The 27,500-nt window shown below is 45.9% G+C and overlaps 18 non-coding genes across 18 annotated transcripts; all 18 read right to left on the bottom strand.

Annotated features, from left to right (window-relative positions):
* Positions 1–570: 570 nt before the first annotated feature.
* Positions 571–642, bottom strand: TRNAE-UUC (transfer RNA glutamic acid (anticodon UUC)). The gene has a single exon. It is a non-coding gene; the product is annotated as a tRNA-Glu (tRNA).
* A 2,154-nt stretch (positions 643–2,796) lies between these two features.
* TRNAE-UUC (transfer RNA glutamic acid (anticodon UUC)) lies at positions 2,797–2,868 on the bottom strand. Its single transcript has one exon. It is a non-coding gene; the product is annotated as a tRNA-Glu (tRNA).
* A 2,155-nt stretch (positions 2,869–5,023) lies between these two features.
* TRNAE-UUC (transfer RNA glutamic acid (anticodon UUC)) lies at positions 5,024–5,095 on the bottom strand. The gene has a single exon. It is a non-coding gene; the product is annotated as a tRNA-Glu (tRNA).
* A 3,269-nt stretch (positions 5,096–8,364) lies between these two features.
* TRNAE-UUC (transfer RNA glutamic acid (anticodon UUC)) lies at positions 8,365–8,436 on the bottom strand. Its single transcript has one exon. It is a non-coding gene; the product is annotated as a tRNA-Glu (tRNA).
* Positions 8,437–10,591: 2,155 nt separating this feature from the next.
* TRNAE-UUC (transfer RNA glutamic acid (anticodon UUC)) lies at positions 10,592–10,663 on the bottom strand. The gene has a single exon. It is a non-coding gene; the product is annotated as a tRNA-Glu (tRNA).
* A 1,041-nt stretch (positions 10,664–11,704) lies between these two features.
* Positions 11,705–11,776, bottom strand: TRNAE-UUC (transfer RNA glutamic acid (anticodon UUC)). The gene has a single exon. It is a non-coding gene; the product is annotated as a tRNA-Glu (tRNA).
* A 1,041-nt stretch (positions 11,777–12,817) lies between these two features.
* On the bottom strand, positions 12,818–12,889 carry TRNAE-UUC (transfer RNA glutamic acid (anticodon UUC)). The gene has a single exon. It is a non-coding gene; the product is annotated as a tRNA-Glu (tRNA).
* A 1,042-nt stretch (positions 12,890–13,931) lies between these two features.
* TRNAE-UUC (transfer RNA glutamic acid (anticodon UUC)) lies at positions 13,932–14,003 on the bottom strand. The gene has a single exon. It is a non-coding gene; the product is annotated as a tRNA-Glu (tRNA).
* A 1,041-nt stretch (positions 14,004–15,044) lies between these two features.
* On the bottom strand, positions 15,045–15,116 carry TRNAE-UUC (transfer RNA glutamic acid (anticodon UUC)). The gene has a single exon. It is a non-coding gene; the product is annotated as a tRNA-Glu (tRNA).
* A 1,042-nt stretch (positions 15,117–16,158) lies between these two features.
* On the bottom strand, positions 16,159–16,230 carry TRNAE-UUC (transfer RNA glutamic acid (anticodon UUC)). Its single transcript has one exon. It is a non-coding gene; the product is annotated as a tRNA-Glu (tRNA).
* Positions 16,231–17,272: 1,042 nt separating this feature from the next.
* On the bottom strand, positions 17,273–17,344 carry TRNAE-UUC (transfer RNA glutamic acid (anticodon UUC)). Its single transcript has one exon. It is a non-coding gene; the product is annotated as a tRNA-Glu (tRNA).
* A 1,042-nt stretch (positions 17,345–18,386) lies between these two features.
* Positions 18,387–18,458, bottom strand: TRNAE-UUC (transfer RNA glutamic acid (anticodon UUC)). The gene has a single exon. It is a non-coding gene; the product is annotated as a tRNA-Glu (tRNA).
* Positions 18,459–20,613: 2,155 nt separating this feature from the next.
* TRNAE-UUC (transfer RNA glutamic acid (anticodon UUC)) lies at positions 20,614–20,685 on the bottom strand. Its single transcript has one exon. It is a non-coding gene; the product is annotated as a tRNA-Glu (tRNA).
* Positions 20,686–21,726: 1,041 nt separating this feature from the next.
* TRNAE-UUC (transfer RNA glutamic acid (anticodon UUC)) lies at positions 21,727–21,798 on the bottom strand. The gene has a single exon. It is a non-coding gene; the product is annotated as a tRNA-Glu (tRNA).
* A 1,042-nt stretch (positions 21,799–22,840) lies between these two features.
* Positions 22,841–22,912, bottom strand: TRNAE-UUC (transfer RNA glutamic acid (anticodon UUC)). The gene has a single exon. It is a non-coding gene; the product is annotated as a tRNA-Glu (tRNA).
* Positions 22,913–23,953: 1,041 nt separating this feature from the next.
* TRNAE-UUC (transfer RNA glutamic acid (anticodon UUC)) lies at positions 23,954–24,025 on the bottom strand. Its single transcript has one exon. It is a non-coding gene; the product is annotated as a tRNA-Glu (tRNA).
* Positions 24,026–25,067: 1,042 nt separating this feature from the next.
* Positions 25,068–25,139, bottom strand: TRNAE-UUC (transfer RNA glutamic acid (anticodon UUC)). The gene has a single exon. It is a non-coding gene; the product is annotated as a tRNA-Glu (tRNA).
* A 2,155-nt stretch (positions 25,140–27,294) lies between these two features.
* Positions 27,295–27,366, bottom strand: TRNAE-UUC (transfer RNA glutamic acid (anticodon UUC)). The gene has a single exon. It is a non-coding gene; the product is annotated as a tRNA-Glu (tRNA).
* Positions 27,367–27,500: the final 134 nt, after the last annotated feature.

Below are 27,500 nucleotides of genomic sequence, written 5' to 3'. Positions count from 1 at the left end.
CACACAGAAAGAACAAAGCACCGAGGAATTCAAAAGGGCTTTTTCAAAGGTGTGGAAAAAAAAGATGATGTCTCTGTCAGAGAATGGTTTGCAGAAGATTGGCACATAGATATTTGCGAATGCAAATGTGCAGAAGAGCGAGAACGGCCGAGAAACTTCATGTGCTAGTATGCATGTGCGTACGCCAAAGCGCACACAATGCGTGACAATTTCTGGTGCCCAGTGGCCTATTTAAAGCTAGCAGCATAAGCCATTAGTTGCTGGATGATCTTCAGCTTCCCCTGTGAGTTCCTGTGATCCTGATATTATTCATGTGTGAAAATTCATGTGCCAGTGCGCATATACGTACGCCAAAGCGCGTGCACGAGCCATTAGTTGCTGGATGAACTTCAGCTTGCCCTGTGAGTTCCTGTGTTCCTGATAGTATTTCATTTCCTGTCCTGACCCGGCTTGACCTGTCTTATCTGCATCCCTGGCTTTGACAACAAGGGAATGATTGGAGGTTACAATGGAAAAACAGCTTTGAGGTTTCAGCACTAGGAGTGTGCGGGTCGTTAAAAGGACTTGCATTTCCCATACCGGGAGTCGAACCCGGGCCGCCTGGGTGAAAACCAGGAATCCTAACCGCTAGACCATATGGGAAAACTAGCTGCCTTGTTTTGTGAAAAATAGAGAAAACCAAAGGGAAAAAAAGATGTGCCACCGCCATCAGCTTCCAAGTATGGTGGCCAGCTATGACACACATATCACGTTCACTAATTGGCCTCGTTAGCGCAGCAGGTAGCGCGTCAGTCTCATAATCTGAAGGTCGTGAGTTCGATCCTCACACGGGGCACTACTCTCTAACCATTTTGTGAGCCTTGGGGTCCTTAATCTATGAAAAACACTACTCTTCATCCCTTAGGTCTTGTAGGAAACCATATGGATGGAACATTGACCGCAAGATCAAGCTTTCAGTGCTCTTTTGCCTTCCACCATATTCCACCCAGCTAAAATCTTTAGCTCTGCATCCAACAGACCTTGCAAGATACAATGTCTACTCATCCTGGAACAACAGAGGCATTTTCCATCTATGTGACATGCTTCCCTTAGTTTCATCACACAGAAAGAACAAAGCACCGAGGAATTCAAAAGGGCTTTTTCAAAGGTGTGGAAAAAAAAGATAATGTCTCTGTCAGAGAATGGTTTGCAGAAGATTGGCACATAGATATTTGCCAATGCAAATGTGCAGAAGAGCGAGAACGGCCGAGAAACTTCATGTGCTAGTACGCATGTGCGTACGCCAAAGCGCACACAATGCGTGACAATTTCTGATGCCCAGTGGCCTATTTAAAGCTAGCAGCATAAGCCATTAGTTGCTGGATGATCTTCAGCTTCCCCTGTGAGTTCCTGTGATCCTGATATTATTCATGTGTGAAAATTCATGTGCCAGTGCGCATATACGTACGCCAAAGCGCGTGCATGAGCCATTAGTTGCTGGATGAACTTCAGCTTGCCCTGTGAGTTCCTGTGTTCCTGATAGTATTTCATTTCCTGTCCTGACCCGGCTTGACCTGTCTTGTCTGCATCCCTGGCTTTGACCCTTGGTACTTTGACAACAAGGGAATGATTGGAGGTTACAATGGAAAAACAGCTTTGAGGTTTCAGCACTAGGAGTGTGCGGGTCGTTAAAAGGACTTGCATTTCCCATACCGGGAGTCGAACCCGGGCCGCCTGGGTGAAAACCAGGAATCCTAAACGCTAGACCATATGGGAAAACTAGCTGCCTTGTTTTGAGAAAAATAGAGAAAACCAAAGGGAAAAAAAGATGTGCCACCGCCATCAGCTTCCAAGTATGGTGGCCAGCTATGACACACATATCACTTTCACTAATTGGCCTCGTTAGCGCAGCAGGTAGCGCGTCAGTCTCATAATCTGAAGGTCTTGAGTTCGATCCTCACACGGGGCACTACTCTCTAACCATTTTGTGAGCCTTGGGGTCCTTAATCTATGAAAAACACTACTCTTCATCCCTTAGGTCTTGTAGGAAACCATATGGATGGAAAATTGACCGGAAGATCAAGCTTTCAGTGCTCTTTTGCCTTCCACCATATTCCACCCAGCTAAAATCTTTAGCTCTGCATCCAACAGACCTTGCAAGATACAATGTCTACTCATCCTGGAACAACAGAGGCCTTTTCCATCTATGTGACATGCTTCCCTTAGTTTCATCACACAGAAAGAACAAAGCACCGAGGAATTCAAAAGGGCTTTTTCAAAGGTGTGGAAAAAAAAGATGATGTCTCTGTCAGAGAATGGTTTGCAGAAGATTGGCACATAGATATTTGCCAATGCAAATGTGCAGAAGAGCGAGAACGGCCGAGAAACTTCATGTGCTAGTACGCATGTGCGTACGCCAAAGCGCACACAATGCGTGACAATTTCTGGTGCCCAGTGGCCTATTTAAAGCTAGCAGCATAAGCCATTAGTTGCTGGATGATCTTCAGCTTCCCCTGTGAGTTCCTTTGATCCTGATATTATTCATGTGTGAAAATTCATGTGCCAGTGCGCATATACGTACGCCAAAGCGCGTGCATGAGCCATTAGTTGCTGGATGAAATTCAGCTTGCCCTGTGAGTTCCTGTGTTCCTGATAGTATTTCATTTCCTGTCCTGACCCGGCTTGACCTGTCTTGTCTGCATCCCTGGCTTTGACCCTTGGTACTTTGACAAGAAGGGAATGATTGGAGGTTACAATGGAAAAACAGCTTTGAGGTTTCAGCACTAGGAGTGTGCGGGTCGTTAAAAGGACTTGCATTTCCCATACCGGGAGTCGAACCCGGGCCGCCTGGGTGAAAACCAGGAATCCTAACCGCTAGACCATATGGGAAAACTAGCTGCTTTGTTTTGAAAAAAATTGAGAAAACCAAAGGGAAAAAAAGATGTGCCACCGCCATCAGCTTCCAAGTATGGTGGCCAGCTATGACACACATATCACTTTCACTAATTGGCCTCGTTAGCGCAGCAGGTAGCGCGTCAGCCTCATAATCTGAAGGTCGTGAGTTCGATCCTCACACGGGGCACTACTCTCTAACCATTTTGTGAGCCTTGGGGTCCTTAATCTATGAAAAACACTACTCTTCATCCCTTAGGTCTTGTAGGAAACCATATGGATGGAACATTGACCGGAAGATCAAGCTTTCAGTGCTCTTTTGCCTTCCACCATATTCCACCCAGCTAAAATCTTTAGCTCTGCATCCAACAGACCTTGCAAGATACAATGTCTACTCATCCTGGAACAACAGAGGCCTTTTCCATCTATGTGACATGCTTCCCTTAGTTTCATCACACAGAAAGAACAAAGCACAGAGGAATTCAAAAGGGCTTTTTCAAAGGTGTGGAAAAAAAAGATGATGTCTCTGTCAGAGAATGGTTTGCAGAAGATTGGCACATAGATATTTGCCAATGCAAATGTGCAGAAGAGCGAGAACGGCCGAGAAACTTCATGTGCTAGTACGCATGTGCGTACGCCAAAGCGCACACAATGCGTGACAATTTCTGGTGCCCAGTGGCCTATTTAAAGCTAGCAGCATAAGCCATTAGTTGCTGGATGATCTTCAGCTTCCCCTGTGAGTTCCTGTGATCCTGATATTATTCATGTGTGAAAATTCATGTGCCAGTGCGCATATACGTACGCCAAAGCGCGTGCATGAGCCATTAGTTGCTGGATGAACTTCAGCTTGCCCTGTGAGTTCCTGTGTTCCTAATAGTATTTCATTTCCTGTCCTGACCCGGCTTGACCTGTCTTGTCTGCATCCCTGGCTTTGACCCTTGGTACTTTGACAACAAGGGAATGATTGGAGGTTACAATGGAAAAACAGCTTTGAGGTTTCAGCACTAGGAGTGTGCGGGTCGTTAAAAGGACTTGCATTTCCCATACCGGGAGTGGAACCCGGGCCGCCTGGGTGAAAACCAGGAATCCTAACCGCTAGACCATATGGGAAAACTAGCTGCCTTGTCTTGAGAAAAATAGAGAAAACCAAAGGGAAAAAAAAGATGTGCCACCGCCATCAGCTTCCAAGTATGGTGGCCAGCTATGACACACATATCACTTTCACTAATTGGCCTCGTTAGCGCAGCAGGTAGCGCGGCAGTCTCATAATCTGAAGGTCGTGAGTTCGATCCTCACACGGGGCACTAATCTCTAACCATTTTGTGAGCCTTGGGGTAGTTAATCTATGAAAAACACTACTCTTCATCCCTTAGGTCTTGTAGGAAACCATATGGATGGAAAATTGACCGGAAGATCAAGCTTTCAGTGCTCTTTTGCCTTCCACCATATTCCACCCAGCTAAAATCTTTAGCTCTGCATCCAACAGACCTTGCAAGATACAATGTCTACTCATCCTGGAACAACAGAGGCATTTTCCATCTATGTGACATGCTTCCCTTAGTTTCATCACACAGAAAGAACAAAGCACCGAGGAATTCAAAAGGGCTTTTTCAAAGGTGTGGAAAAAAAAGATGATGTCTCTGTCAGAGAATGGTTTGCAGAAGATTGGCACATAGATATTTGCCAATGCAAATGTGCAGAAGAGCGAGAACGGCCGAGAAACTTCATGTGCTAGTACGCATGTGCGTACGCCAAAGCGCACACAATGCGTGACAATTTCTGGTGCCCAGTGGCCTATTTAAAGCTAGCAGCATAAGCCATTAGTTGCTGGATGATCTTCAGCTTCCCCTGTGAGTTCCTTTGATCCTGATATTATTCATGTGTGAAAATTCATGTGCCAGTGCGCATATACGTACGCCAAAGCGCGTGCATGAGCCATTAGTTGCTGGATGAACTTCAGCTTGCCCTGTGAGTTCCTGTTTTCCTGATAGTATTTCATTTCCTGTCCTGACCCGGCTTGACCTGTCTTGTCTGCATCCCTGGCTTTGACCCTTGGTACTTTGACAAGAAGGGAATGATTGGAGGTTACAATGGAAAAACAGCTTTGAGGTTTCAGCACTAGGAGTGTGCGGGTCATTAAAAGGACTTGCATTTCCCATACCGGGAGTCGAACCCGGGCCGCCTGGGTGAAAACCAGGAATCCTAACCGCTAGACCATATGGGAAAACTAGCTGCCTTGTTTTGAGAAAAATAGAGAAAACCAAAGGGAAAAAAAAGATGTGCCACCGCCATCAGCTTCCAAGTATGGTGGCCAGCTATGACACACATATCACTTTCACTAATTGGCCTCGTTAGCGCAGCAGGTAGCGCGTCAGTCTCATAATCTGAAGGTCGTGAGTTCGATCCTCACACGGGGCACTACTCTCTAACCATTTTGTGAGCCTTGGGGTAGTTAATCTATGAAAAACACTACTCTTCATCCCTTAGGTCTTGTAGGAAACCATATGGATGGAAAATTGACCGGAAGATCAAGCTTTCAGTGCTCTTTTGCCTTCCACCATATTCCACCCAGCTAAAATCTTTAGCTCTGCATCCAACAGACCTTGCAAGATACAATGTCTACTCATCCTGGAACAACAGAGGCATTTTCCATCTATGTGACATGCTTCCCTTAGTTTCATCACACAGAAAGAACAAAGCACCGAGGAATTCAAAAGGGCTTTTTCAAAGGTGTGGAAAAAAAAGATGATGTCTCTGTCAGAGAATGGTTTGCAGAAGATTGGCACATAGATATTTGCCAATGCAAATGTGCAGAAGAGCGAGAACGGCCGAGAAACTTCATGTGCTAGTACGCATGTGCGTACGCCAAAGCGCACACAATGCGTGACAATTTCTGGTGCCCAGTGGCCTATTTAAAGCTAGCAGCATAAGCCATTAGTTGCTGGATGATCTTCAGCTTCCCCTGTGAGTTCCTTTGATCCTGATATTATTCATGTGTGAAAATTCATGTGCCAGTGCGCATATACGTACGCCAAAGCGCGTGCATGAGCCATTAGTTGCTGGATGAACTTCAGCTTGCCCTGTGAGTTCCTGTGTTCCTGATAGTATTTCATTTCCTGTCCTGACCCGGCTTGACCTGTCTTGTCTGCATCCCTGGCTTTGACCCTTGGTACTTTGACAAGAAGGGAATGATTGGAGGTTACAATGGAAAAACAGCTTTGAGGTTTCAGCACTAGGAGTGTGCGGGTCGTTAAAAGGACTTGCATTTCCCATACCGGGAGTCGAACCCCGGCCGCCTGGGTGAAAACCAGGAATCCTAACCGCTAGACCATATGGGAAAACTAGCTGATTTGTTTTGAAAAAAATTGAGAAAACCAAAGGGAAAAAAAGATGTGCCACCGCCATCAGCTTCCAAGTATGGTGGCCAGCTATGACACACATATCACTTTCACTAATTGGCCTCGTTAGCGCAGCAGGTAGCGCGTCAGTCTCATAATCTGAAGGTCGTGAGTTCGATCCTCACACGGGGCACTACTCTCTAACCATTTTGTGAGCCTTGGGGTCCTTAATCTATGAAAAACACTACTCTTCATCCCTTAGGTCTTGTAGGAAACCATATGGATGGAAAATTGACCGGAACATCAAGCTTTCAGTGCTCTTTTGCCTTCCACCATATTCCACCCAGCTAAAATCTTTAGCTCTGCATCCAACAGACCTTGCAAGATACAATGTCTACTCATCCTGGAACAACAGAGGCCTTTTCCATCTATGTGACATGCTTCCCTTAGTTTCATCACACAGAAAGAACAAAGCACAGAGGAATTCAAAAGGGCTTTTTCAAAGGTGTGGAAAAAAAAGATGATGTCTCTGTCAGAGAATGGTTTGCAGAAGATTGGCACATAGATATTTGCCAATGCAAATGTGCAGAAGAGCGAGAACGGCCGAGAAACTTCATGTGCTAGTACGCATGTGCGTACGCCAAAGCGCACACAATGCGTGACAATTTCTGGTGCCCAGTGGCCTATTTAAAGCTAGCAGCATAAGCCATTAGTTGCTGGATGATCTTCAGCTTCCCCTGTGAGTTCCTGTGATCCTGATATTATTCATGTGTGAAAATTCATGTGCCAGTGCGCATATACGTACGCCAAAGCGCGTGCATGAGCCATTAGTTGCTGGATGAACTTCAGCTTGCCCTGTGAGTTCCTGTGTTCCTGATAGTATTTCATTTCCTGTCCTGACCCGGCTTGACCTGTCTTGTCTGCATCCCTGGCTTTGACCCTTGGTACTTTGACAAGAAGGGAATGATTGGAGGTTACAATGGAAAAACAGCTTTGAGGTTTCAGCACTAGGAGTGTGCGGGTCGTTAAAAGGACTTGCATTTCCCATACCGGGAGTGGAACCCGGGCCGCCTGGGTGAAAACCAGGAATCCTAACCGCTAGACCATATGGGAAAACTAGCTGCCTTGTTTTGTGAAAAATAGAGAAAACCAAAGGGAAAAAAAAGATGTGCCACCGCCATCAGCTTCCAAGTATGGTGGCCAGCTATGACACACATATCACTTTCACTAATTGGCCTCGTTAGCGCAGCAGGTAGCGCGGCAGTCTCATAATCTGAAGGTCGTGAGTTCGATCCTCACACGGGGCACTACTCTCTAACCATTTTGTGAGCCTTGGGGTAGTTAATCTATGAAAAACACTACTCTTCATCCCTTAGGTCTTGTAGGAAACCATATGGATGGAAAATTGACCGGAAGATCAAGCTTTCAGTGCTCTTTTGCCTTCCACCATATTCCACCCAGCTAAAATCTTTAGCTCTGCATCCAACAGACCTTGCAAGATACAATGTCTACTCATCCTGGAACAACAGAGGCCTTTTCCATCTATGTGACATGCTTCCCTTAGTTTCATCACACAGAAAGAACAAAGCACAGAGGAATTCAAAAGGGCTTTTTCAAAGGTGTGGAAAAAAAAGATGATGTCTCTGTCAGAGAATGGTTTGCAGAAGATTGGCACATAGATATTTGCCAATGCAAATGTGCAGAAGAGCGAGAACGGCCGAGAAACTTCATGTGCTAGTACGCATGTGCGTACGCCAAAGCGCACACAATGCGTGACAATTTCTGGTGCCCAGTGGCCTATTTAAAGCTAGCAGCATAAGCCATTAGTTGCTGGATGATCTTCAGCTTCCCCTGTGAGTTCCTGTGATCCTGATATTATTCATGTGTGAAAATTCATGTGCCAGTGCGCATATACGTACGCCAAAGCGCGTGCATGAGCCATTAGTTGCTGGATGAACTTCAGCTTGCCCTGTGAGTTCCTGTGTTCCTGATAGTATTTCATTTCCTGTCCTGACCCGGCTTGACCTGTCTTGTCTGCATCCCTGGCTTTGACCCTTGGTACTTTGACAAGAAGGGAATGATTGGAGGTTACAATGGAAAAACAGCTTTGAGGTTTCAGCACTAGGAGTGTGCGGGTCGTTAAAAGGACTTGCATTTCCCATACCGGGAGTCGAACCCGGGCCGCCTGGGTGAAAACCAGGAATCCTAACCGCTAGACCATATGGGAAAACTAGCTGCCTTGTTTTGAGAAAAATAGAGAAAACCAAAGGGAAAAAAAAGATGTACCACCGCCATCAGCTTCCAAGTATGGTGGCCAGCTATGACACACATATCACTTTCACTAATTGGCCTCGTTAGCGCAGCAGGTAGCGCGTCAGTCTCATAATCTGAAGGTCGTGAGTTCGATCCTCACACGGGGCACTACTCTCTAACCATTTTGTGAGCCTTGGGGTCCTTAATCTATGAAAAACACTACTCTTCATCCCTTAGGTCTTGTAGGAAACCATATGGATGGAACATTGACCGGAAGATCAAGCTTTCAGTGCTCTTTTGCCTTCCACCATATTCCACCCAGCTAAAATCTTTAGCTCTGCATCCAACAGACCTTGCAAGATACAATGTCTACTCATCCTGGAACAACAGAGGCATTTTCCATCTATGTGACATGCTTCCCTTAGTTTCATCACACAGAAAGAACAAAGCACCGAGGAATTCAAAAGGGCTTTTTCAAAGGTGTGGAAAAAAAAGATGATGTCTCTGTCAGAGAATGGTTTGCAGAAGATTGGCACATAGATATTTGCCAATGCAAATGTGCAGAAGAGCGAGAACGGCCGAGAAACTTCATGTGCTAGTACGCATGTGCGTACGCCAAAGCGCACACAATGCGTGACAATTTCTGGTGCCCAGTGGCCTATTTAAAGCTAGCAGCATAAGCCATTAGTTGCTGGATGATCTTCAGCTTCCCCTGTGAGTTCCTGTGATCCTGATATTATTCATGTGTGAAAATTCATGTGCCAGTGCGCATATACGTACGCCAAAGCGCGTGCATGAGCCATTAGTTGCTGGATGAACTTCAGCTTGCCCTGTGAGTTCCTGTGTTCCTGATAGTATTTCATTTCCTGTCCTGACCCGGCTTGACCTGTCTTGTCTGCATCCCTGGCTTTGACCCTTGGTACTTTGACAACAAGGGAATGATTGGAGGTTACAATGGAAAAACAGCTTTGAGGTTTCAGCACTAGGAGTGTGCGGGTCGTTAAAAGGACTTGCATTTCCCATACCGGAAGTCGAACCCGGGCCGCCTGGGTGAAAACCAGGAATCCTAACCGCTAGACCATATGGGAAAACTAGCTGCCTTGTTTTGAGAAAAATAGAGAAAACCAAAGGGAAAAAAAGATGTGCCACCGCCATCAGCTTCCAAGTATGGTGGCCAGCTATGACACACATATCACTTTCACTAATTGGCCTCGTTAGCGCAGCAGGTAGCGCGTCAGTCTCATAATCTGAAGGTCGTGAGTTCGATCCTCACACGGGGCACTACTCTCTAACCATTTTGTGAGCCTTGGGGTCCTTAATCTATGAAAAACACTACTCTTCATCCCTTAGGTCTTGTAGGAAACCATATGGATGGAAAATTGACCGGAAGATCAAGCTTTCAGTGCTCTTTTGCCTTCCACCATATTCCACCCAGCTAAAATCTTTAGCTCTGCATCCAACAGACCTTGCAAGATACAATGTCTACTCATCCTGGAACAACAGAGGCATTTTCCATCTATGTGACATGCTTCCCTTAGTTTCATCACACAGAAAGAACAAAGCACCGAGGAATTCAAAAGGGCTTTTTCAAAGGTGTGGAAAAAAAAGATGATGTCTCTGTCAGAGAATGGTTTGCAGAAGATTGGCACATAGATATTTGCGAATGCAAATGTGCAGAAGAGCGAGAACGGCCGAGAAACTTCATGTGCTAGTATGCATGTGCGTACGCCAAAGCGCACACAATGCGTGACAATTTCTGGTGCCCAGTGGCCTATTTAAAGCTAGCAGCATAAGCCATTAGTTGCTGGATGATCTTCAGCTTCCCCTGTGAGTTCCTGTGATCCTGATATTATTCATGTGTGAAAATTCATGTGCCAGTGCGCATATACGTACGCCAAAGCGCGTGCACGAGCCATTAGTTGCTGGATGAACTTCAGCTTGCCCTGTGAGTTCCTGTGTTCCTGATAGTATTTCATTTCCTGTCCTGACCCGGCTTGACCTGTCTTGTCTGCATCCCTGGCTTTGACCCTTGGTACTTTGACAACAAGGGAATGATTGGAGGTTACAATGGAAAAACAGCTTTGAGGTTTCAGCACTAGGAGTGTGCGGGTCGTTAAAAGGACTTGCATTTCCCATACCGGGAGTCGAACCCGGGCCGCCTGGGTGAAAACCAGGAATCCTAACCGCTAGACCATATGGGAAAACTAGCTGCCTTGTTTTGTGAAAAATAGAGAAAACCAAAGGGAAAAAAAGATGTGCCACCGCCATCAGCTTCCAAGTATGGTGGCCAGCTATGACACACATATCACTTTCTCTAATTGGCCTCGTTAGCACAGCAGGTAGCGCGTCAGTCTCATAATCTGAAGGTCGTGAGTTCGATCCTCACACGGGGCACTACTCTCTAACCATTTTGTGAGCCTTGGGGTCCTTAATCTATGAAAAACACTACTCTTCATCCCTTAGGTCTTGTAGGAAACCATATGGATGGAACATTGACCGGAAGATCAAGCTTTCAGTGCTCTTTTGCCTTCCACCATATTCCACCCAGCTAAAATCTTTAGCTCTGCATCCAACAGACCTTGCAAGATACAATGTCTACTCATCCTGGAACAACAGAGGCATTTTCCATCTATGTGACATGCTTCCCTTAGTTTCATCACACAGAAAGAACAAAGCACCGAGGAATTCAAAAGGGCTTTTTCAAAGGTGTGGAAAAAAAAGATGATGTCTCTGTCAGAGAATGGTTTGCAGAAGATTGGCACATAGATATTTGCGAATGCAAATGTGCAGAAGAGCGAGAACGGCCGAGAAACTTCATGTGCTAGTACGCATGTGCGTACGCCAAAGCGCACACAATGCGTGACAATTTCTGGTGCCCAGTGGCCTATTTAAAGCTAGCAGCATAAGCCATTAGTTGCTGGATGATCTTCAGCTTCCCCTGTGAGTTCCTGTGATCCTGATATTATTCATGTGTGAAAATTCATGTGCCAGTGCGCATATACGTACGCCAAAGCGCGTGCATGAGCCATTAGTTGCTGGATGAACTTCAGCTTGCCCTGTGAGTTCCTGTGTTCCTGATAGTATTTCATTTCCTGTCCTGACCCGGCTTGACCTGTCTTGTCTGCATCCCTGGCTTTGACCCTTGGTACTTTGACAACAAGGGAATGATTGGAGGTTACAATGGAAAAACAGCTTTGAGGTTTCAGCACTAGGAGTGTGCGGGTCGTTAAAAGGACTTGCATTTCCCATACCGGGAGTCGAACCCGGGCCGCCTGGGTGAAAACCAGGAATCCTAACCGCTAGACCATATGGGAAAACTAGCTGCCTTGTTTTGTGAAAAATAGAGAAAACCAAAGGGAAAAAAAGATGTGCCACCGCCATCAGCTTCCAAGTATGGTGGCCAGCTATGACACACATATCACATTCACTAATTGGCCTCGTTAGCGCAGCAGGTAGCGCGTCAGTCTCATAATCTGAAGGTCGTGAGTTCGATCCTCACACGGGGCACTACTCTCTAACCATTTTGTGAGCCTTGGGGTCCTTAATCTATGAAAAACACTACTCTTCATCCCTTAGGTCTTGTAGGAAACCATATGGATGGAACATTGACCGCAAGATCAAGCTTTCAGTGCTCTTTTGCCTTCCACCATATTCCACCCAGCTAAAATCTTTAGCTCTGCATCCAACAGACCTTGCAAGATACAATGTCTACTCATCCTGGAACAACAGAGGCATTTTCCATCTATGTGACATGCTTCCCTTAGTTTCATCACACAGAAAGAACAAAGCACCGAGGAATTCAAAAGGGCTTTTTCAAAGGTGTGGAAAAAAAAGATGATGTCTCTGTCAGAGAATGGTTTGCAGAAGATTGGCACATAGATATTTGCCAATGCAAATGTGCAGAAGAGCGAGAACGGCCGAGAAACTTCATGTGCTAGTACGCATGTGCGTACGCCAAAGCGCACACAATGCGTGACAATTTCTGGTGCCCAGTGGCCTATTTAAAGCTAGCAGCATAAGCCATTAGTTGCTGGATGATCTTCAGCTTCCCCTGTGAGTTCCTGTGATCCTGATATTATTCATGTGTGAAAATTCATGTGCCAGTGCGCATATACGTACGCCAAAGCGCGTGCATGAGCCATTAGTTGCTGGATGAACTTCAGCTTGCCCTGTGAGTTCCTGTGTTCCTGATAGTATTTCATTTCCTGTCCTGACCCGGCTTGACCTGTCTTGTCTGCATCCCTGGCTTTGACCCTTGGTACTTTGACAAGAAGGGAATGATTGGAGGTTACAATGGAAAAACAGCTTTGAGGTTTCAGCACTAGGAGTGTGCGGGTCGTTAAAAGGACTTGCATTTCCCATACCGGGAGTCGAACCCGGGCCGCCTGGGTGAAAACCAGGAATCCTAACCGCTAGACCATATGGGAAAACTAGCTGCCTTGTTTTGAGAAAAATAGAGAAAACCAAAGGGAAAAAAAAGATGTGCCACCGCCATCAGCTTCCAAGTATGGTGGCCAGCTATGACACACATATCACTTTCACTAATTGGCCTCGTTAGCGCAGCAGGTAGCGCGTCAGTCTCATAATCTGAAGGTCGTGAGTTTGATCCTCACACGGGGCACTACTCTCTAACCATTTTGTGAGCCTTGGGGTCCTTAATCTATGAAAAACACTACTCTTCATCCCTTAGGTCTTGTAGGAAACCATATGGATGGAACATTGACCGGAAGATCAAGCTTTCAGTGCTCTTTTGCCTTCCACCATATTCCACCCAGCTAAAATCTTTAGCTCTGCATCCAACAGACCTTGCAAGATACAATGTCTACTCATCCTGGAACAACAGAGGCATTTTCCATCTATGTGACATGCTTCCCTTAGTTTCATCACACAGAAAGAACAAAGCACCGAGGAATTCAAAAGGGCTTTTTCAAAGGTGTGGAAAAAAAAGATGATGTCTCTGTCAGAGAATGGTTTGCAGAAGATTGGCACATAGATATTTGCCAATGCAAATGTGCAGAAGAGCGAGAACGGCCGAGAAACTTCATGTGCTAGTACGCATGTGCGTACGCCAAAGCGCACACAATGCGTGACAATTTCTGGTGCCCAGTGGCCTATTTAAAGCTAGCAGCATAAGCCATTAGTTGCTGGATGATCTTCAGCTTCCCCTGTGAGTTCCTTTGATCCTGATATTATTCATGTGTGAAAATTCATGTGCCAGTGCGCATATACGTACGCCAAAGCGCGTGCATGAGCCATTAGTTGCTGGATGAACTTCAGCTTGCCCTGTGAGTTCCTGTGTTCCTGATAGTATTTCATTTCCTGTCCTGACCCGGCTTGACCTGTCTTGTCTGCATCCCTGGCTTTGACCCTTGGTACTTTGACAAGAAGGGAATGATTGGAGGTTACAATGGAAAAACAGCTTTGAGGTTTCAGCACTAGGAGTGTGCGGGTCGTTAAAAGGACTTGCATTTCCCATACCGGGAGTCGAACCCGGGCCGCCTGGGTGAAAACCAGGAATCCTAACCGCTAGACCATATGGGAAAACTAGCTGCTTTGTTTTGAAAAAAATTGAGAAAACCAAAGGGAAAAAAAGATGTGCCACCGCCATCAGCTTCCAAGTATGGTGGCCAGCTATGACACACATATCACTTTCACTAATTGGCCTCGTTAGCGCAGCAGGTAGCGCGTCAGTCTCATAATCTGAAGGTCGTGAGTTCGATCCTCACACGGGGCACTACTCTCTAACCATTTTGTGAGCCTTGGGGTCCTTAATCTATGAAAAACACTACTCTTCATCCCTTAGGTCTTGTAGGAAACCATATGGATGGAACATTGACCGGAAGATCAAGCTTTCAGTGCTCTTTTGCCTTCCACCATATTCCACCCAGCTAAAATCTTTAGCTCTGCATCCAACAGACCTTGCAAGATACAATGTCTACTCATCCTGGAACAACAGAGGCCTTTTCCATCTATGTGACATGCTTCCCTTAGTTTCATCACACAGAAAGAACAAAGCACAGAGGAATTCAAAAGGGCTTTTTCAAAGGTGTGGAAAAAAAAGATGATGTCTCTGTCAGAGAATGGTTTTCAGAAGATTGGCACATAGATATTTGCCAATGCAAATGTGCAGAAGAGCGAGAACGGCCGAGAAACTTCATGTGCTAGTACGCATGTGCGTACGCCAAAGCGCACACAATGCGTGACAATTTCTGGTGCCCAGTGGCCTATTTAAAGCTAGCAGCATAAGCCATTAGTTGCTGGATGATCTTCAGCTTCCCCTGTGAGTTCCTGTGATCCTGATATTATTCATGTGTGAAAATTCATGTGCCAGTGCGCATATACGTACGCCAAAGCGCGTGCATGAGCCATTAGTTGCTGGATGAACTTCAGCTTGCCCTGTGAGTTCCTGTGTTCCTGATAGTATTTCATTTCCTGTCCTGACCCGGCTTGACCTGTCTTGTCTGCATCCCTGGCTTTGACCCTTGGTACTTTGACAACAAGGGAATGATTGGAGGTTACAATGGAAAAACAGCTTTGAGGTTTCAGCACTAGGAGTGTGCGGGTCGTTAAAAGGACTTGCATTTCCCATACCGGGAGTCGAACCCGGGCCGCCTGGGTGAAAACCAGGAATCCTAACCGCTAGACCATATGGGAAAACTAGCTGCCTTGTTTTGAGAAAAATAGAGAAAACCAAAGGGAAAAAAAAGATGTGCCACCGCCATCAGCTTCCAAGTATGGTGGCCAGCTATGACACACATATCACTTTCACTAATTGGCCTCGTTAGCGCAGCAGGTAGCGCGGCAATCTCATAATCTGAAGGTCGTGAGTTCGATCCTCACACGGGGCACTACTCTCTAACCATTTTGTGAGCCTTGGGGTAGTTAATCTATGAAAAACACTACTCTTCATCCCTTAGGTCTTGTAGGAAACCATATGGATGGAAAATTGACCGGAAGATCAAGCTTTCAGTGCTCTTTTGCCTTCCACCATATTCCACCCAGCTAAAATCTTTAGCTCTGCATCCAACAGACCTTGCAAGATACAATGTCTACTCATCCTGGAACAACAGAGGCATTTTCCATCTATGTGACATGCTTCCCTAAGTTTCATCACACAGAAAGAACAAAGCACCGAGGAATTCAAAAGGGCTTTTTCAAAGGTGTGGAAAAAAAAGATGATGTCTCTGTCAGAGAATGGTTTGCAGAAGATTGGCACATAGATATTTGCCAATGCAAATGTGCAGAAGAGCGAGAACGGCCGAGAAACTTCATGTGCTAGTACGCATGTGCGTACGCCAAAGCGCACACAATGCGTGACAATTTCTGGTGCCCAGTGGCCTATTTAAAGCTAGCAGCATAAGCCATTAGTTGCTGGATGATCTTCAGCTTCCCCTGTGAGTTCCTTTGATCCTGATATTATTCATGTGTGAAAATTCATGTGCCAGTGCGCATATACGTACGCCAAAGCGCGTGCATGAGCCATTAGTTGCTGGATGAACTTCAGCTTGCCCTGTGAGTTCCTGTGTTCCTGATAGTATTTCATTTCCTGTCCTGACCCGGCTTGACCTGTCTTGTCTGCATCCCTGGCTTTGACCCTTGGTACTTTGACAAGAAGGGAATGATTGGAGGTTACAATGGAAAAACAGCTTTGAGGTTTCAGCACTAGGAGTGTGCGGGTCGTTAAAAGGACTTGCATTTCCCATACCGGGAGTCGAACCCGGGCCGCCTGGGTGAAAACCAGGAATCCTAACCGCTAGACCATATGGGAAAACTAGCTGCCTTGTTTTGAGAAAAATAGAGAAAACCAAAGGGAAAAAAAAGATGTGCCACCGCCATCAGCTTCCAAGTATGGTGGCCAGCTATGACACACATATCACTTTCACTAATTGGCCTCGTTAGCGCAGCAGGTAGCGCGTCAGTCTCATAATCTGAAGGTCGTGAGTTCGATCCTCACACGGGGCACTACTCTCTAACCATTTTGTGAGCCTTGGGGTCCTTAATCTATGAAAAACACTACTCTTCATCCCTTAGGTCTTGTAGGAAACCATATGGATGGAAAATTGACCGGAACATCAAGCTTTCAGTGCTCTTTTGCCTTCCACCATATTCCACCCAGCTAAAATCTTTAGCTCTGCATCCAACAGACCTTGCAAGATACAATGTCTACTCATCCTGGAACAACAGAGGCCTTTTCCATCTATGTGACATGCTTCCCTTAGTTTCATCACACAGAAAGAACAAAGCACAGAGGAATTCAAAAGGGCTTTTTCAAAGGTGTGGAAAAAAAAGATGATGTCTCTGTCAGAGAATGGTTTGCAGAAGATTGGCACATAGATATTTGCCAATGCAAATGTGCAGAAGAGCGAGAACGGCCGAGAAACTTCATGTGCTAGTACGCATGTGCGTACGCCAAAGCGCACACAATGCGTGACAATTTCTGGTGCCCAGTGGCCTATTTAAAGCTAGCAGCATAAGCCATTAGTTGCTGGATGATCTTCAGCTTCCCCTGTGAGTTCCTGTGATCCTGATATTATTCATGTGTGAAAATTCATGTGCCAGTGCGCATATACGTACGCCAAAGCGCGTGCATGAGCCATTAGTTGCTGGATGAACTTCAGCTTGCCCTGTGAGTTCCTGTGTTCCTGATAGTATTTCATTTCCTGTCCTGACCCGGCTTGACCTGTCTTGTCTGCATCCCTGGCTTTGACCCTTGGTACTTTGACAAGAAGGGAATGATTGGAGGTTACAATGGAAAAACAGCTTTGAGGTTTCAGCACTAGGAGTGTGCGGGTCGTTAAAAGGACTTGCATTTCCCATACCGGGAGTCGAACCCGGGCCGCCTGGGTGAAAACCAGGAATCCTAACCGCTAGACCATATGGGAAAACTAGCTGCCTTGTTTTGTGAAAAATAGAGAAAACCAAAGGGAAAAAAAAGATGTGCCACCGCCATCAGCTTCCAAGTATGGTGGCCAGCTATGACACACATATCACTTTCACTAATTGGCCTCGTTAGCGCAGCAGGTAGCGCGGCAGTCTCATAATCTGAAGGTCGTGAGTTCGATCCTCACACGGGGCACTACTCTCTAACCATTTTGTGAGCCTTGGGGTAGTTAATCTATGAAAAACACTACTCTTCATCCCTTAGGTCTTGTAGGAAACCATATGGATGGAAAATTGACCGGAAGATCAAGCTTTCAGTGCTCTTTTGCCTTCCACCATATTCCACCCAGCTAAAATCTTTAGCTCTGCATCCAACAGACCTTGCAAGATACAATGTCTACTCATCCTGGAACAACAGAGGCCTTTTCCATCTATGTGACATGCTTCCCTTAGTTTCATCACACAGAAAGAACAAAGCACAGAGGAATTCAAAAGGGCTTTTTCAAAGGTGTGGAAAAAAAAGATGATGTCTCTGTCAGAGAATGGTTTGCAGAAGATTGGCACATAGATATTTGCCAATGCAAATGTGCAGAAGAGCGAGAACGGCCGAGAAACTTCATGTGCTAGTACGCATGTGCGTACGCCAAAGCGCACACAATGCGTGACAATTTCTGGTGCCCAGTGGCCTATTTAAAGCTAGCAGCATAAGCCATTAGTTGCTGGATGATCTTCAGCTTCCCCTGTGAGTTCCTGTGATCCTGATATTATTCATGTGTGAAAATTCATGTGCCAGTGCGCATATACGTACGCCAAAGCGCGTGCATGAGCCATTAGTTGCTGGATGAACTTCAGCTTGCCCTGTGAGTTCCTGTGTTCCTGATAGTATTTCATTTCCTGTCCTGACCCGGCTTGACCTGTCTTGTCTGCATCCCTGGCTTTGACCCTTGGTACTTTGACAAGAAGGGAATGATTGGAGGTTACAATGGAAAAACAGCTTTGAGGTTTCAGCACTAGGAGTGTGCGGGTCGTTAAAAGGACTTGCATTTCCCATACCGGGAGTCGAACCCGGGCCGCCTGGGTGAAAACCAGGAATCCTAACCGCTAGACCATATGGGAAAACTAGCTGCCTTGTTTTGAGAAAAATAGAGAAAACCAAAGGGAAAAAAAAGATGTACCACCGCCATCAGCTTCCAAGTATGGTGGCCAGCTATGACACACATATCACTTTCACTAATTGGCCTCGTTAGCGCAGCAGGTAGCGCGTCAGTCTCATAATCTGAAGGTCGTGAGTTCGATCCTCACACGGGGCACTACTCTCTAACCATTTTGTGAGCCTTGGGGTCCTTAATCTATGAAAAACACTACTCTTCATCCCTTAGGTCTTGTAGGAAACCATATGGATGGAACATTGACCGGAAGATCAAGCTTTCAGTGCTCTTTTGCCTTCCACCATATTCCACCCAGCTAAAATCTTTAGCTCTGCATCCAACAGACCTTGCAAGATACAATGTCTACTCATCCTGGAACAACAGAGGCATTTTCCATCTATGTGACATGCTTCCCTTAGTTTCATCACACAGAAAGAACAAAGCACCGAGGAATTCAAATGGGCTTTTTCAAAGGTGTGGAAAAAAAAGATGATGTCTCTGTCAGAGAATGGTTTGCAGAAGATTGGCACATAGATATTTGCCAATGCAAATGTGCAGAAGAGCGAGAACGGCCGAGAAACTTCATGTGCTAGTACGCATGTGCGTACGCCAAAGCGCACACAATGCGTGACAATTTCTGGTGCCCAGTGGCCTATTTAAAGCTAGCAGCATAAGCCATTAGTTGCTGGATGATCTTCAGCTTCCCCTGTGAGTTCCTGTGATCCTGATATTATTCATGTGTGAAAATTCATGTGCCAGTGCGCATATACGTACGCCAAAGCGCGTGCATGAGCCATTAGTTGCTGGATGAACTTCAGCTTGCCCTGTGAGTTCCTGTGTTCCTGATAGTATTTCATTTCCTGTCCTGACCCGGCTTGACCTGTCTTGTCTGCATCCCTGGCTTTGACCCTTGGTACTTTGACAACAAGGGAATGATTGGAGGTTACAATGGAAAAACAGCTTTGAGGTTTCAGCACTAGGAGTGTGCGGGTCGTTAAAAGGACTTGCATTTCCCATACCGGAAGTCGAACCCGGGCCGCCTGGGTGAAAACCAGGAATCCTAACCGCTAGACCATATGGGAAAACTAGCTGCCTTGTTTTGAGAAAAATAGAGAAAACCAAAGGGAAAAAAAGATGTGCCACCGCCATCAGCTTCCAAGTATGGTGGCCAGCTATGACACACATATCACTTTCACTAATTGGCCTCGTTAGCGCAGCAGGTAGCGCGTCAGTCTCATAATCTGAAGGTCGTGAGTTCGATCCTCACACGGGGCACTACTCTCTAACCATTTTGTGAGCCTTGGGGTCCTTAATCTATGAAAAACACTACTCTTCATCCCTTAGGTCTTGTAGGAAACCATATGGATGGAAAATTGACCGGAAGATCAAGCTTTCAGTGCTCTTTTGCCTTCCACCATATTCCACCCAGCTAAAATCTTTAGCTCTGCATCCAACAGACCTTGCAAGATACAATGTCTACTCATCCTGGAACAACAGAGGCATTTTCCATCTATGTGACATGCTTCCCTTAGTTTCATCACACAGAAAGAACAAAGCACCGAGGAATTCAAAAGGGCTTTTTCAAAGGTGTGGAAAAAAAAGATGATGTCTCTGTCAGAGAATGGTTTGCAGAAGATTGGCACATAGATATTTGCGAATGCAAATGTGCAGAAGAGCGAGAACGGCCGAGAAACTTCATGTGCTAGTATGCATGTGCGTACGCCAAAGCGCACACAATGCGTGACAATTTCTGGTGCCCAGTGGCCTATTTAAAGCTAGCAGCATAAGCCATTAGTTGCTGGATGATCTTCAGCTTCCCCTGTGAGTTCCTGTGATCCTGATATTATTCATGTGTGAAAATTCATGTGCCAGTGCGCATATACGTACGCCAAAGCGCGTGCATGAGCCATTAGTTGCTGGATGAACTTCAGCTTGCCCTGTGAGTTCCTGTGTTCCTGATAGTATTTCATTTCCTGTCCTGACCCGGCTTGACCTGTCTTGTCTGCATCCCTGGCTTTGACCCTTGGTACTTTGACAACAAGGGAATGATTGGAGGTTACAATGGAAAAACAGCTTTGAGGTTTCAGCACTAGGAGTGTGCGGGTCGTTAAAAGGACTTGCATTTCCCATACCGGGAGTCGAACCCGGGCCGCCTGGGTGAAAACCAGGAATCCTAACCGCTAGACCATATGGGAAAACTAGCTGCCTTGTTTTGTGAAAAATAGAGAAAACCAAAGGGAAAAAAAGATGTGCCACCGCCATCAGCTTCCAAGTATGGTGGCCAGCTATGACACACATATCACATTCACTAATTGGCCTCGTTAGCGCAGCAGGTAGCGCGTCAGTCTCATAATCTGAAGGTCGTGAGTTCGATCCTCACACGGGGCACTACTCTCTAACCATTTTGTGAGCCTTGGGGTCCTTAATCTATGAAAAACACTACTCTTCATCCCTTAGGTCTTGTAGGAAACCATATGGATGGAACATTGACCGCAAGATCAAGCTTTCAGTGCTCTTTTGCCTTCCACCATATTCCACCCAGCTAAAATCTTTAGCTCTGCATCCAACAGACCTTGCAAGATACAATGTCTACTCATCCTGGAACAACAGAGGCATTTTCCATCTATGTGACATGCTTCCCTTAGTTTCATCACACAGAAAGAACAAAGCACCGAGGAATTCAAAAGGGCTTTTTCAAAGGTGTGGAAAAAAAAGATGATGTCTCTGTCAGAGAATGGTTTGCAGAAGATTGGCACATAGATATTTGCCAATGCAAATGTGCAGAAGAGCGAGAACGGCCGAGAAACTTCATGTGCTAGTACGCATGTGCGTACGCCAAAGCGCACACAATGCGTGACAATTTCTGGTGCCCAGTGGCCTATTTAAAGCTAGCAGCATAAGCCATTAGTTGCTGGATGATCTTCAGCTTCCCCTGTGAGTTCCTGTGATCCTGATATTATTCATGTGTGAAAATTCATGTGCCAGTGCGCATATACGTACGCCAAAGCGCGTGCATGAGCCATTAGTTGCTGGATGAACTTCAGCTTGCCCTGTGAGTTCCTGTGTTCCTGATAGTATTTCATTTCCTGTCCTGACCCGGCTTGACCTGTCTTGTCTGCATCCCTGGCTTTGACCCTTGGTACTTTGACAAGAAGGGAATGATTGGAGGTTACAATGGAAAAACAGCTTTGAGGTTTCAGCACTAGGAGTGTGCGGGTCGTTAAAAGGACTTGCATTTCCCATACCGGGAGTCGAACCCGGGCCGCCTGGGTGAAAACCAGGAATCCTAACCGCTAGACCATATGGGAAAACTAGCTGCCTTGTTTTGAGAAAAATAGAGAAAACCAAAGGGAAAAAAAAGATGTGCCACCGCCATCAGCTTCCAAGTATGGTGGCCAGCTATGACACACATATCACTTTCACTAATTGGCCTCGTTAGCGCAGCAGGTAGCGCGTCAGTCTCATAATCTGAAGGTCGTGAGTTTGATCCTCACACGGGGCACTACTCTCTAACCATTTTGTGAGCCTTGGGGTCCTTAATCTATGAAAAACACTACTCTTCATCCCTTAGGTCTTGTAGGAAACCATATGGATGGAACATTGACCGGAAGATCAAGCTTTCAGTGCTCTTTTGCCTTCCACCATATTCCACCCAGCTAAAATCTTTAGCTCTGCATCCAACAGACCTTGCAAGATACAATGTCTACTCATCCTGGAACAACAGAGGCATTTTCCATCTATGTGACATGCTTCCCTTAGTTTCATCACACAGAAAGAACAAAGCACCGAGGAATTCAAAAGGGCTTTTTCAAAGGTGTGGAAAAAAAAGATGATGTCTCTGTCAGAGAATGGTTTGCAGAAGATTGGCACATAGATATTTGCCAATGCAAATGTGCAGAAGAGCGAGAACGGCCGAGAAACTTCATGTGCTAGTACGCATGTGCGTACGCCAAAGCGCACACAATGCGTGACAATTTCTGGTGCCCAGTGGCCTATTTAAAGCTAGCAGCATAAGCCATTAGTTGCTGGATGATCTTCAGCTTCCCCTGTGAGTTCCTTTGATCCTGATATTATTCATGTGTGAAAATTCATGTGCCAGTGCGCATATACGTACGCCAAAGCGCGTGCATGAGCCATTAGTTGCTGGATGAACTTCAGCTTGCCCTGTGAGTTCCTGTGTTCCTGATAGTATTTCATTTCCTGTCCTGACCCGGCTTGACCTGTCTTGTCTGCATCCCTGGCTTTGACCCTTGGTACTTTGACAAGAAGGGAATGATTGGAGGTTACAATGGAAAAACAGCTTTGAGGTTTCAGCACTAGGAGTGTGCGGGTCGTTAAAAGGACTTGCATTTCCCATACCGGGAGTCGAACCCGGGCCGCCTGGGTGAAAACCAGGAATCCTAACCGCTAGACCATATGGGAAAACCAGCTGCTTTGTTTTGAAAAAAATTGAGAAAACCAAAGGGAAAAAAAGATGTGCCACCGCCATCAGCTTCCAAGTATGGTGGCCAGCTATGACACACATATCACTTTCACTAATTGGCCTCGTTAGCGCAGCAGGTAGCGCGTCAGTCTCATAATCTGAAGGTCGTGAGTTCGATCCTCACACGGGGCACTACTCTCTAACCATTTTGTGAGCCTTGGGGTCCTTAATCTATGAAAAACACTACTCTTCATCCCTTAGGTCTTGTAGGAAACCATATGGATGGAACATTGACCGGAAGATCAAGCTTTCAGTGCTCTTTTGCCTTCCACCATATTCCACCCAGCTAAAATCTTTAGCTCTGCATCCAACAGACCTTGCAAGATACAATGTCTACTCATCCTGGAACAACAGAGGCCTTTTCCATCTATGTGACATGCTTCCCTTAGTTTCATCACACAGAAAGAACAAAGCACAGAGGAATTCAAAAGGGCTTTTTCAAAGGTGTGGAAAAAAAAGATGATGTCTCTGTCAGAGAATGGTTTTCAGAAGATTGGCACATAGATATTTGCCAATGCAAATGTGCAGAAGAGCGAGAACGGCCGAGAAACTTCATGTGCTAGTACGCATGTGCGTACGCCAAAGCGCACACAATGCGTGACAATTTCTGGTGCCCAGTGGCCTATTTAAAGCTAGCAGCATAAGCCATTAGTTGCTGGATGATCTTCAGCTTCCCCTGTGAGTTCCTGTGATCCTGATATTATTCATGTGTGAAAATTCATGTGCCAGTGCGCATATACGTACGCCAAAGCGCGTGCATGAGCCATTAGTTGCTGGATGAACTTCAGCTTGCCCTGTGAGTTCCTGTGTTCCTGATAGTATTTCATTTCCTGTCCTGACCCGGCTTGACCTGTCTTGTCTGCATCCCTGGCTTTGACCCTTGGTACTTTGACAACAAGGGAATGATTGGAGGTTACAATGGAAAAACAGCTTTGAGGTTTCAGCACTAGGAGTGTGCGGGTCGTTAAAAGGACTTGCATTTCCCATACCGGGAGTCGAACCCGGGCCGCCTGGGTGAAAACCAGGAATCCTAACCGCTAGACCATATGGGAAAACTAGCTGCCTTGTTTTGAGAAAAATAGAGAAAACCAAAGGGAAAAAAAAGATGTGCCACCGCCATCAGCTTCCAAGTATGGTGGCCAGCTATGACACACATATCACTTTCACTAATTGGCCTCGTTAGCGCAGCAGGTAGCGCGGCAATCTCATAATCTGAAGGTCGTGAGTTCGATCCTCACACGGGGCACTACTCTCTAACCATTTTGTGAGCCTTGGGGTAGTTAATCTATGAAAAACACTACTCTTCATCCCTTAGGTCTTGTAGGAAACCATATGGATGGAAAATTGACCGGAAGATCAAGCTTTCAGTGCTCTTTTGCCTTCCACCATATTCCACCCAGCTAAAATCTTTAGCTCTGCATCCAACAGACCTTGCAAGATACAATGTCTACTCATCCTGGAACAACAGAGGCATTTTCCATCTATGTGACATGCTTCCCTTAGTTTCATCACACAGAAAGAACAAAGCACCGAGGAATTCAAAAGGGCTTTTTCAAAGGTGTGGAAAAAAAAGATGATGTCTCTGTCAGAGAATGGTTTGCAGAAGATTGGCACATAGATATTTGCCAATGCAAATGTGCAGAAGAGCGAGAACGGCCGAGAAACTTCATGTGCTAGTACGCATGTGCGTACGCCAAAGCGCACACAATGCGTGACAATTTCTGGTGCCCAGTGGCCTATTTAAAGCTAGCAGCATAAGCCATTAGTTGCTGGATGATCTTCAGCTTCCCCTGTGAGTTCCTTTGATCCTGATATTATTCATGTGTGAAAATTCATGTGCCAGTGCGCATATACGTACGCCAAAGCGCGTGCACGAGCCATTAGTTGCTGGATGAACTTCAGCTTGCCCTGTGAGTTCCTGTGTTCCTGATAGTATTTCATTTCCTGTCCTGACCCGGCTTGACCTGTCTTGTCTGCATCCCTGGCTTTGACCCTTGGTACTTTGACAAGAAGGGAATGATTGGAGGTTACAATGGAAAAACAGCTTTGAGGTTTCAGCACTAGGAGTGTGCGGGTCGTTAAAAGGACTTGCATTTCCCATACCGGGAGTCGAACCCGGGCCGCCTGGGTGAAAACCAGGAATCCTAACCGCTAGACCATATGGGAAAACTAGCTGCTTTGTTTTGAAAAAAATTGAGAAAACCAAAGGGAAAAAAAGATGTGCCACCGCCATCAGCTTCCAAGTATGGTGGCCAGCTATGACACACATATCACTTTCACTAATTGGCCTCGTTAGCGCAGCAGGTAGCGCGTCAGTCTCATAATCTGAAGGTCGTGAGTTCGATCCTCACACGGGGCACTACTCTCTAACCATTTTGTGAGCCTTGGGGTCCTTAATCTATGAAAAACACTACTCTTCATCCCTTAGGTCTTGTAGGAAACCATATGGATGGAACATTGACCGGAAGATCAAGCTTTCAGTGCTCTTTTGCCTTCCACCATATTCCACCCAGCTAAAATCTTTAGCTCTGCATCCAACAGACCTTGCAAGATACAATGTCTACTCATCCTGGAACAACAGAGGCCTTTTCCATCTATGTGACATGCTTCCCTTAGTTTCATCACACAGAAAGAACAAAGCACAGAGGAATTCAAAAGGGCTTTTTCAAAGGTGTGGAAAAAAAAGATGATGTCTCTGTCAGAGAATGGTTTGCAGAAGATTGGCACATAGATATTTGCCAATGCAAATGTGCAGAAGAGCGAGAACGGCCGAGAAACTTCATGTGCTAGTACGCATGTGCGTACGCCAAAGCGCACACAATGCGTGACAATTTCTGGTGCCCAGTGGCCTATTTAAAGCTAGCAGCATAAGCCATTAGTTGCTGGATGATCTTCAGCTTCCCCTGTGAGTTCCTGTGATCCTGATATTATTCATGTGTGAAAATTCATGTGCCAGTGCGCATATACGTACGCCAAAGCGCGTGCATGAGCCATTAGTTGCTGGATGAACTTCAGCTTGCCCTGTGAGTTCCTGTGTTCCTGATAGTATTTCATTTCCTGTCCTGACCCGGCTTGACCTGTCTTGTCTGCATCCCTGGCTTTGACCCTTGGTACTTTGACAAGAAGGGAATGATTGGAGGTTACAATGGAAAAACAGCTTTGAGGTTTCAGCACTAGGAGTGTGCGGGTCGTTAAAAGGACTTGCATTTCCCATACCGGGAGTCAAACCCGGGCCGCCTGGGTGAAAACCAGGAATCCTAACCGCTAGACCATATGGGAAAACTAGCTGCCTTGTTTTGAGAAAAATAGAGAAAACCAAAGGGAAAAAAAAGATGTGCCACCGCCATCAGCTTCCAAGTATGGTGGCCAGCTATGACACACATATCACTTTCACTAATTGGCCTCGTTAGCGCAGCAGGTAGCGTGTCAGTCTCATAATCTGAAGGTCGTGAGTTCGATCCTCACACGGGGCACTACTCTCTAACCATTTTGTGAGCCTTGGGGTAGTTAATCTATGAAAAACACTACTCTTCATCCCTTAGGTCTTGTAGGAAACCATATGGATGGAAAATTGACCGGAAGATCAAGCTTTCAGTGCTCTTTTGCCTTCCACCATATTCCACCCAGCTAAAATCTTTAGCTCTGCATCCAACAGACCTTGCAAGATACAATGTCTACTCATCCTGGAACAACAGAGGTATTTTCCATCTATGTGACATGCTTCCCTTAGTTTCATCACACAGAAAGAACAAAGCACCGAGGAATTCAAAAGGGCTTTTTCAAAGGTGTGGAAAAAAAAGATGATGTCTCTGTCAGAGAATGGTTTGCAGAAGATTGGCACATAGATATTTGCCAATGCAAATGTGCAGTAGAGCGAGAACGGCCGAGAAACTTCATGTGCTAGTACGCATGTGCGTACGCCAAAGCGCACACAATGCGTGACAATTTCTGGTGCCCAGTGGCCTATTTAAAGCTAGCAGCATAAGCCATTAGTTGCTGGATGATCTTCAGCTTCCCCTGTGAGTTCCTGTGATCCTGATATTATTCATGTGTGAAAATTCATGTGCCAGTGCGCATATACGTACGCCAAAGCGCGTGCATGAGCCATTAGTTGCTGGATGAACTTCAGCTTGCCCTGTGAGTTCCTGTGTTCCTGATAGTATTTCATTTCCTGTCCTGACCCGGCTTGACCTGTCTTGTCTGCATCCCTGGCTTTGACCCTTGGTACTTTGACAAGAAGGGAATGATTGGAGGTTACAATGGAAAAACAGCTTTGAGGTTTCAGCACTAGGAGTGTGCGGGTCGTTAAAAGGACTTGCATTTCCCATACCGGGAGTCGAACCCGGGCCGCCTGGGTGAAAACCAGGAATCCTAACCGCTAGACCATATGGGAAAACTAGCTGCCTTGTTTTGAGAAAAATAGAGAAAACCAAAGGGAAAAAAAAGATGTGCCACCGCCATCAGCTTCCAAGTATGGTGGCCAGCTATGACACACATATCACTTTCACTAATTGGCCTCGTTAGCGC

Source organism: Lithobates pipiens, unplaced genomic scaffold (assembly GCF_037356315.1).
Source record: "Lithobates pipiens isolate NorthernLeopardFrog02 unplaced genomic scaffold, aLitPip1_a1.2 Scaffold_8, whole genome shotgun sequence".
NCBI lineage: Eukaryota > Metazoa > Chordata > Amphibia > Anura > Ranidae > Lithobates > Lithobates pipiens.
This window is presented reverse-complemented; position numbering and strand designations above follow the sequence as displayed.